The sequence below is a fragment of the Fukomys damarensis genome, unplaced genomic scaffold, assembly GCF_012274545.1.
Source record: "Fukomys damarensis isolate Sample0158 unplaced genomic scaffold, DMR_v1.0_HiC HiC_scaffold_11, whole genome shotgun sequence".
Taxonomy (NCBI): Eukaryota; Metazoa; Chordata; class Mammalia; order Rodentia; family Bathyergidae; genus Fukomys; species Fukomys damarensis.
This window is the reverse complement of record NW_022900923.1, coordinates 125,862-134,385: the sequence shown is the minus strand read 5'-3', so window position 1 is coordinate 134,385 and position 8,524 is coordinate 125,862. Positions and strand designations below refer to the sequence as shown.

General features: G+C 42.7%; 1 long non-coding RNA gene across 1 annotated transcript; it reads right to left on the bottom strand.

The window, feature by feature from the left end:
* Positions 1-4,732: 4,732 nt before the first annotated feature.
* LOC104875066 lies at positions 4,733-7,062 on the bottom strand. The gene is made up of 3 exons (XR_783921.2): positions 7,023-7,062; positions 6,838-6,903; positions 4,733-5,263 (listed from the first exon to the last, which is right to left on the bottom strand). It is a non-coding gene; the product is annotated as an uncharacterized LOC104875066 (long non-coding RNA).
* Between the last annotated feature and the right edge of the window lie 1,462 nt (positions 7,063-8,524).

The window sequence follows — 8,524 nt, the reverse complement described above, 5'->3', positions numbered from 1 at the left end:
AAAAAAAAAAAAAAAAAAAAAAAAAAAAAAAAAAAGTGTCTGTGACCATCTGGAAGCACAAGTGATTGGTATTCAGGTTGTAACTGAAGACTTTGTAAGGTGATATGTCAGGTCCTTCATAACTCATGGATCTACTGTATATAAAGAAGCAGTCATTTGAATAACTGGATTTCTTCTCAGAAGTCATGGATGCAGAAAGAAGGAGCACATCCTATGAATGCTGAAGGAACTGTGAATCCAAGATTGCATACCTATTTATAGATTGGCATACCATATCCTTCAGAAGTGAGCGTGAAACAAAGCCATTCAAGGATTGAGTGAGATGAGAAGCCATTACCAGCAGATGTATCTAAGAATTTTTGTGCAGAGTTCAACAGAAGGGGAAATGCACAAGGAAATGGAAGTATGCAGGAGTTAGGGGGAGCCACAGAAGTAGTCGCTTGGGCTTAAACTGTTCTCCAGAGTCTTAAAGAGGGAAGGGCAGCTGGACATGGTGGCACACACCTGTAATCCCAGCATTCAAGAGGCTGAATCAGGAGGATCACCCTGAGGACCAGGCCAGCCTGAACTATATAAGAAGACCCTGTCTGAACTCCCCCCTCCCCAAAAAAGAGGGAAGGGCAGAGGGATCCACAGCAAATTTACCTCCACTTGTGATAAAGTACTTAAGTAGACTGAAAACCTGAATGTGCATTTGAATCTCTTAAAAGAATATAATAAAAGACCATAGACAAAATTATTAAAAAGCATTTAACCCAAAGTCAGGAAAAGGAAAACACTGGATATAGTGGCTGGCACATGCCAGTGATTCCCAGCACTTGGGAGGCTGAGGCAGGAAGATTGCTAAGTATTTGAGGCCAGCCTGAACTACATAGACCCTATTAAAAAACAACAAAAACAAAAACGGCCGGGTATGGTGGCCCATGCCTGTAATCTCAGCACTCAGGAGGCTGAGGCAGGAGAATTCGCTGTTAGTTCAAGACCAGCTTGGACTACATAGTGAATTCCAGGTCAATCTCAACTACATAGTGAGACCCTGTCTCACCACCCCACTCCAAAAAACAAAAAAGCAGGAACCAAAGCTAGGAAACAAGTTTGATGTGGTGGCATATGCCTGTGATCCCAGACTGGGAGGCTGAGTCGGCTCAGTCTCAGCCTGGGCAACTTGGTGAGAGCCTGTCTCAAAGGACTGGGTTTATAGCTCAGTTTGAAAACCCTGGATTCCTTCCCAAGTGTTAGGGGCAGGAGTGGGAGAAGAGGGTCTTCAGCCTGTCAAGACAATTCTAAATGTGATCATTGTATTTCAGTGGTAGAGCACTTAGCTAGCGCATGTGGCTCTGGGCTCCAACCTCAAAAAATTTACACAAGAGCAGAAGCTAACATCTGAAGCAGCAGAAAAATCCACATTTACAAGTTGCAAACTAGTACATTTCTAACACTAATATTCATCAGGGATGAACAGTCTACCAGCTAAGGGTGTAGTCTTCACAAGATTCCTTTACACACAGGCTGAGTCCTGAGGTTCCCAAGGCACTGCATTTCCAACCAGCTGGCTGCAAACTTGGGTATTCTCATTACCTTGCCATGAGTAGCGTACTCGACTCATTTGTAGAATTCAGGAAGTCACTGTACTCACTGTTTTACTATGACAGGCACAAATGAGTACCAGCCGTGTCATGAGAAACAGTGAAATCTTGGAGGTCCTCAGTGATCAGCTGTGTCCTCAGGACAGATTACCCTTTGAAGGCATTGGAGCGTACTGACTGACCAAGGGTTTAGGGTTTTATTACGTAGGCATAGTTGAATCATTGGCTGTATGACTGAACACAATCTCCATCCCACCCTCTCCAGAGAATGGGCTAATAGTCACAGCTTGAATCCCAGACTCAAATCACATGATCGTGATCTTTCTGGCATCACTATTCCCCATCTTCAGTTATTAACTTGAATTCAGTCATGGTCCTGGGAGCTGCCATGAATAACAAAGGTGCTTTTTGTCACTCAGAAGTTCTGAAGATTTAGAGGTGATCAGGGACAAGACCGGTTAATCCCTTTCCTTCTTGCTTTACTTTTCCTTCCATCTCTCTCTGCTTTTCCTCCTTTCCCTCCCCTTTCCTCTCTAAATGTAAATTCTTTTCTCAAAAATGCAAAGCTACAAAACTTCTGAAAAGTCTATTACCAAAGAGATACTATAATCTGAGAGGAAGAGAAGTGATAAATTGGACTTCAAAATTAAAGTCTGCACTTAAAAAAATACCATTCAGAAAATGAGATGACAAGCCACATAGAAAAAATTTCTTTACAAAGCATATATTTGGGAAATGACATGTATCCAGAATACATAAAGAACTCTCAAAACTTGGTAACAAACCAACCCAGTTTTTAAAACAGGAAACCTAACAGATGGCAAATGATCATGGGAAAAGATGTTCAACATTTCAGTGCAGATTAAAATCACAAGTACCACCACACACCTATTGGAAGGACAAATTTAAAAGATGACCATACCAAATATTGACAAGGATGTGGAGTAAAACAGAACCCTTGTACCCTGCTGATGGGAATGTAAAATAGTGCAACCACTGTGGGAAATATTTGAGTAATCTTAAGGCATACATACATCTGGGTGGTCGAGCCGTTTCCCTCCTTGGTATTTAAGCCAAAGAAAATGGGCCCAAAGACTGCATATGAATGTTTGCGGCAGCTTCATTTTTTTTGTTTTTGGTACCAGGGATTGAACTCAGGTCCCTGCACTTGCAAGGCAGGCCACCGAACCGCTGAGCTAAATCCCCAGCCCCTATGGCAGCTTCATTTGCAATAACCAAGAACCAGAAACAACCAGAAGTTCGGGTTTTTGGGAAAAACGTCACGGTGTACCCATACATGGGAATACTACTGGTCAGTAAATAATGAACTACTTTTGATAACCATGACAAGTATGCTGAGTGAAACAAGCCAGATATGAGCGTACATACTGAATGATTTAACTCATATAAAACTAGACATTACAAATGAATCTGCAGTGTAGTGACGGCAGCTCGGTGGACCCTTGGGGAAGGAAAGATGTGGCTGGAAAGGGTTGTGGTGGGGGTCTGAAGCTCGGGGGATGGCTACATTCACCGTCTTCACTGTGGTGAGCACACGCATTAAAACAGCACGGTTCTCCACTGCGGTCCGCCGCCACGCGCTGTTAAAGCGGGGGAGGGGAGCTGCTGTGAAGCTCGGGAAAGGCTGTAGTTGCTGCACCTGCGGGCGTGCTCAGTCCTCACCTGAGGCCGACGGCTCCGGGCTGCTGCCGGCCAGTCACTGGGTGTGTGGGGCGGGGCCAGGCTGCCCTGCCAGTGCGGCTGGCCCAGGTCCTTGCCCTCCCCTTCCAGGTGTCGCTGCCAGTAGCCCTACGCCCATTTTGGTGTTTCTTTCTGGAAGCCTTGAGTTAATGTGCTGTCTCTACAAGGGCTTGTTCAGTTGAATTTAAATGTTTTTTGTTTGTTTGTTTGTTTGTTTGTTTTTGATAACAGGGATCAAACTCAGGTCCTTGTGCTTGTGAAGCAGGCGGCGGAACCACTGAGCTAAATTCCTGGCTCCTGAATTTTAAATTTTAATCTTTCTTTTGGGGACTGTGGGACCCTGGAAACATGGACAAGCTCCTTAGCCTCAGTGCTTCAATCTCCTCAGATGTAAAATAGCAATAATGTTCACCTCAAAGAGTTGTCAGGAAGAGAAAATGAATTAAGGTTTGTAAAGTACTTGCAACAGTGCCCAGGACATGGTAAATCTAGGTGTTCATTAAATTTAAAAAATAGGATTTTCTTTATATTTTGAATATTCTTCGTTAAATATATTGCAAACATTTTCTTCCTTTCTGTTATGGTTCACCTTTTTTTGGTTGTTGTTTATTGATACTTTTGAAGTACGCAGTAGTTACACTCGTCACTGCGATTGTGCACCTTTACGTGACAGATCTTGGTTCTCATTTTTCCCCAGTCCCCTCCCTTCTTCACTCCCTCCTCCCTCCCCTATTTTCCATTTCTCTCTTTTTGTCATAGTTTTATCTTTATATATGAATGCCATTTTGGCTTTCTGGAAATCAATTCATCTTGTGTTGTTGCTTAAACAAATTCAAACAAGATACGTTTTACTCTGTCATAGAGCCACATGTTAGAAATGAGTAGCTGAGGTCAAGGTGTGGCAGGGCCAGTTGGAGGCCCAGAGAGGCGACTTTAGACTTTTCTGGCTTCCAGAGGCTGCCCTGTTCCTCAGCTCAAGTTTCCACATTGTCACCTCTCCTTTGCAGAATTCCTGTTTTGCCCCACCCCACCCCACCTGTATGTAGGTAACCAGAGTGCCTGCCCCAGAACTGAGGCTAAACTCCATTTTAATCACATCTGCATAGCCCCTGGGGATCTAAGGTATTGTTAGCAGTTTCCAGGGATTAGCACGTGGATGTCTTGGGGGTGGGGGTATCATTCAGATACCACAGATAATTTCTGTCATACAAAAAGCATTTGGCTGCGCATGGTGGGCTCTCCTGTAATCCCAGCTCTTGGGTGGCTGAGGCAGGAGGACTGCTGCAAGTACAAGGCCAGCCTGTGCTGTCTAGTTCAAGGCCAGCCTGAACTACATAGTGAGACCCTGTCTCAAAAAAACAAAAAAGGGCAGGGATTTTAGCTCAGTGGTGCCGCTACCTGCCTTGGAAGCACAAGAATCCGAGTTTGATCCCCGGTACCACACACACACACACACACACACAAAAGGAAAAAGATTTCGATTTTCCCTGTGCATTTGTCCCTTGGTACTAGTTCCAGGAATGCCCTCAGATATCAAAATCCATACATACTCAAGTCCCTATTCTAAAACGGCCAAATATTTGTATATAACTTACACATATCCTCTCGTATATCTTAAATCATCTCTAGATTACTGCAATACCTAATACAATGTGAATGCTATCAAATGATTGCTACACTGCATTGCTAGGGAATGACAAGAATGCAATCCTTTTTCCAAATGTTTCTAACCTGGAGCTGGTTGGATCTGGAGGTGCAGAGCCCATAGAACACAGCAGTCAGCTGTACTGACTCACTCTCCTAGCTGTTCCTTCAGTTTGGGCCTTACATCAGTCTTGGTGTTCATCCTCACCTAGAAACAGGGAAGTTATAGCCCGTGAAGTCACCTTTGACCAGTGAGGTTGTCACCTGGGTGAAACAGTTCAGAAACCCACTTTGCGCAGCAACTCACAAGGTCCCAAGGAGCCAAGCACCACCTGTGGAGGGAATGGCCGAGTTGAAAACTTACTTGTTACTCTTTCTCTCTTTAGCTCTTCAACTCCCCAGCCTTTCCACCTGCTACTGGGATCAAGTCACAAGTAAGTGTACATGTGTACATAGTTTAGTCTCAGGTGCTGCATTCAGAGGAACTTAGATTAAAAGAAAAAGTTTTGGAAATTAACATAATGGCAAAAATGAAAAAGTTGGGGTGGAAAGGAGGGGCATCTCAGCAAGCAGCCAAGCTGATAGCCTATGGTTTTGAGATCTACTTCTGTATAGCTACACTGTCTCACGTAAGCCCCTCTCCTCCAAGTAATTACTTCTCCCCTTAAAATTCCCCTTTTGGCCCACCAAACCTAGCCCCCTAGTAACAAGTCCAAAAACCAAGCAGTGACCCTCAGAGGGGGGTGGAGATGGGACCCCTACCCCATAAAGTGTAGACTGCAGCCCCACATTTTGTATCTCTTCTTACAATACTTGCAATAAAGTTTTGCTTTGCATTGGTCTTCTCTGACTCTTCTTCCTTTCTACACCACAGAGAGAGAGAAATAAATCCAGCTAGGGTGAGTCTGGGGACCCCGAGACCCCAGACCTACCAGATGTAACAGGATCAAACCTGAATTGCCTTCATAATAATGAAAAACATTGAGTATTGACTGAAATAAACTCTTGAGGATTAGGGAGGTTAGGAGGTTGTGTAGTGAGATGGCTTATGGAGAAAGCTTACTTTCATCATTCTTGGAGACTTCAACAGATAGTGTTTAAAATGAGATTTTAAAAAAGGAAATACCAGCTGGGGATTTAGCTTAGTGGTTCGGTGGCCTGCCTTGCAAGCGCAAGGACCGGAGTTCAATCCCCAGTACCAAAAAAAAAAAAAAAAAAAAGGAAATACCTGTAGTATGTTAGAGATTTAGATGTGTGTGTGGGGGAGTATCCAAAGAATTGGCAAAAGGGTTAAATATGTTTTGCTCTTTAAGAGGGGGAAAGTGGGGAGCTGCGAATTGCTGTTCTTCTAAGAACTTGTACAGCAGGTTGGTACACTTTAAACAATTGACTCTGAAATACAAAGTTTAAATGACAGTGCCACCATTTGCAAAACGAGTCATAATGCAGTATACAGGGAGAATCTGTAGAGGGCGCAAGAGGGCCTTTTCACTGTGGCAAACTGCCATCCCGTGCTGGTTTTTACAGAACAGCCTTGTTTTCTTCTCCTGAACTTTGAACTTCACATTATTATATTTTTGGCTATGGCCTTTGAATTCCTTGGAATATAATGTTGTATATCTCAAGAAACCTAGGAGAAAGTGATTTGGGAAATCTGAATTCATTTAAAGGAATTTTCAGGATTGAGTAAGGTAATGTACCCTTCTTTCTGTGAACACAGAAAAATGCTTAAAAACCAATTGCTTTGCATCTTTCTCTACATTTGTATCATTTATAAATTATTAATTCCACCTAAAAATAAATTATTTATAGCAATTGTTCATAGAATATATTCTATTTTGTTGTTGCTGGTATCTTCCATTTGGTATCTACATGGGCAATTTTCTAGAAACTAGGTTCAACTTACCTTGTGTCTTGTTTGGTCAATTGGTTGTTTGACAGCACCATCTGAAAACAGGTGATGAGTACTATACTTGATTACAGAAACAAGAAGACATAGATATGAAACAATTCTATTTAACTGGCAGTCTTAAAAAATGCTCTGTCTTCAGAATGTTTTGTAAAATAGTTCACTATGTAGTTGAGACTGACCTGGAATTCACTATGTAGCCCATAATGGTCTTGAACTCACAGCGATCCTCCTGCCTTAGCCTCCCAAGTGCTGGGATTATAGGCATGCACCACCACTCCCGGCGAAAAATTTCTTTTTCTTTTTTCTTCTTTTTTTTCTTTCCGGTACCAAGGATGGAACTCAGGTCCTTGTGCTAGCGAGGCAGGCAGCAGAACCACTGAGCTAAATCCCCAGCCCTTGATATGCCCTTTTGAGAATTTAAGATGCATACAGTCTGGTGTGATCAGGATCTTTACTTTTTGCTTCTTGGGGATCAAATCCAAGGCCATGAGCTTGTGAGTTACATGCTTTGCCACTGAGCTACATCCCTAGATCTCAGTGATCTTTAAATTGCAATCTGGTACCGAATTTATTGGCAAGTACAGAAAGTTTCCAGGGAGGAAAGAGCACAGGGCAGAGTCACAGTGCTGAGTTAGAGTGAAACAAAGTTGAAGGCAGAGCAGGTCATGATCACTGACCCAAAGCCTGGAAGAATTCAGAAGAATGCATGATGTGCTTAGAATCTGGAAGAAAAATCCAACAAATAGGAGGGTGTCTGATGGCCATGGAAAATAGTATTATGAAATTAAAATTTACATTTATCCATGCACATCATTTAAAAAAAACAAACAATCAAGGTTCAGAATAAAAAATAATCCAGCCAGGTGTGGTGGCACATGCCCATAAACCCAGCACTGGGGAGGTGGAGGCAGGAGGATCACAAAGTTTGAGTGAGCCTAGCCTGACTTAGTGAGACCTTTCTCAAAAAAAAAAAAATTAAAATAAAAAATAAATACAAAATAATGTAGTTCAGTACAAAGGCCCTGGGTTCTATCACTAGTCTTTGGTATTTATTTCTTGAGTTATAAACATTATTTCATGGCCTGTCAATTTTACACATTATCTGTTGATTTTCCCGTACACCGGATAAAGGCCTCTTACACTCACACCTACTGCTCTCACTCTGTCCTCCCAGTATGGTAATTACCATAGTATGTACATCAGTGATGGCCACACAATCATATAATGTGCACTATAGAACCTAGCAGCATGCTGTCATTACATTTCTTGAATAGTTTTTGCCTTGAATCTTGTTTTCTTTGCTTATTTTTATATGTGCTCTCTTTCCCCGTGAATATGCCACAGATAAGCCCAGTGTCTGTCATTCTCTCTGAGCTTTGGCTCTGTTCTTGAGTTGGTTGGGTTTCCTGACACCCTTCTCTCAGCGATCCTTCTCCCTCTTCAGTTGGCACAGACGTCCTCAGATCTCACTCAGTAGCCACACTTACCCCCTTTGCTGCTCCTCTGGGTTAGATCCCCAGTTTCCCACATGCCAGGCCGACCCCATTATGTTGAATGACCTTGTTTTGAGGGAGTGCATAATTTCCAAGATACAGTAGATGAGAAGTAAAAGTGTTTTTATGAAAAGCCTGGACTTTGCCCTCCTGCTCTGTGATGGAATTCTTTGTTGGGCCACTGTTTG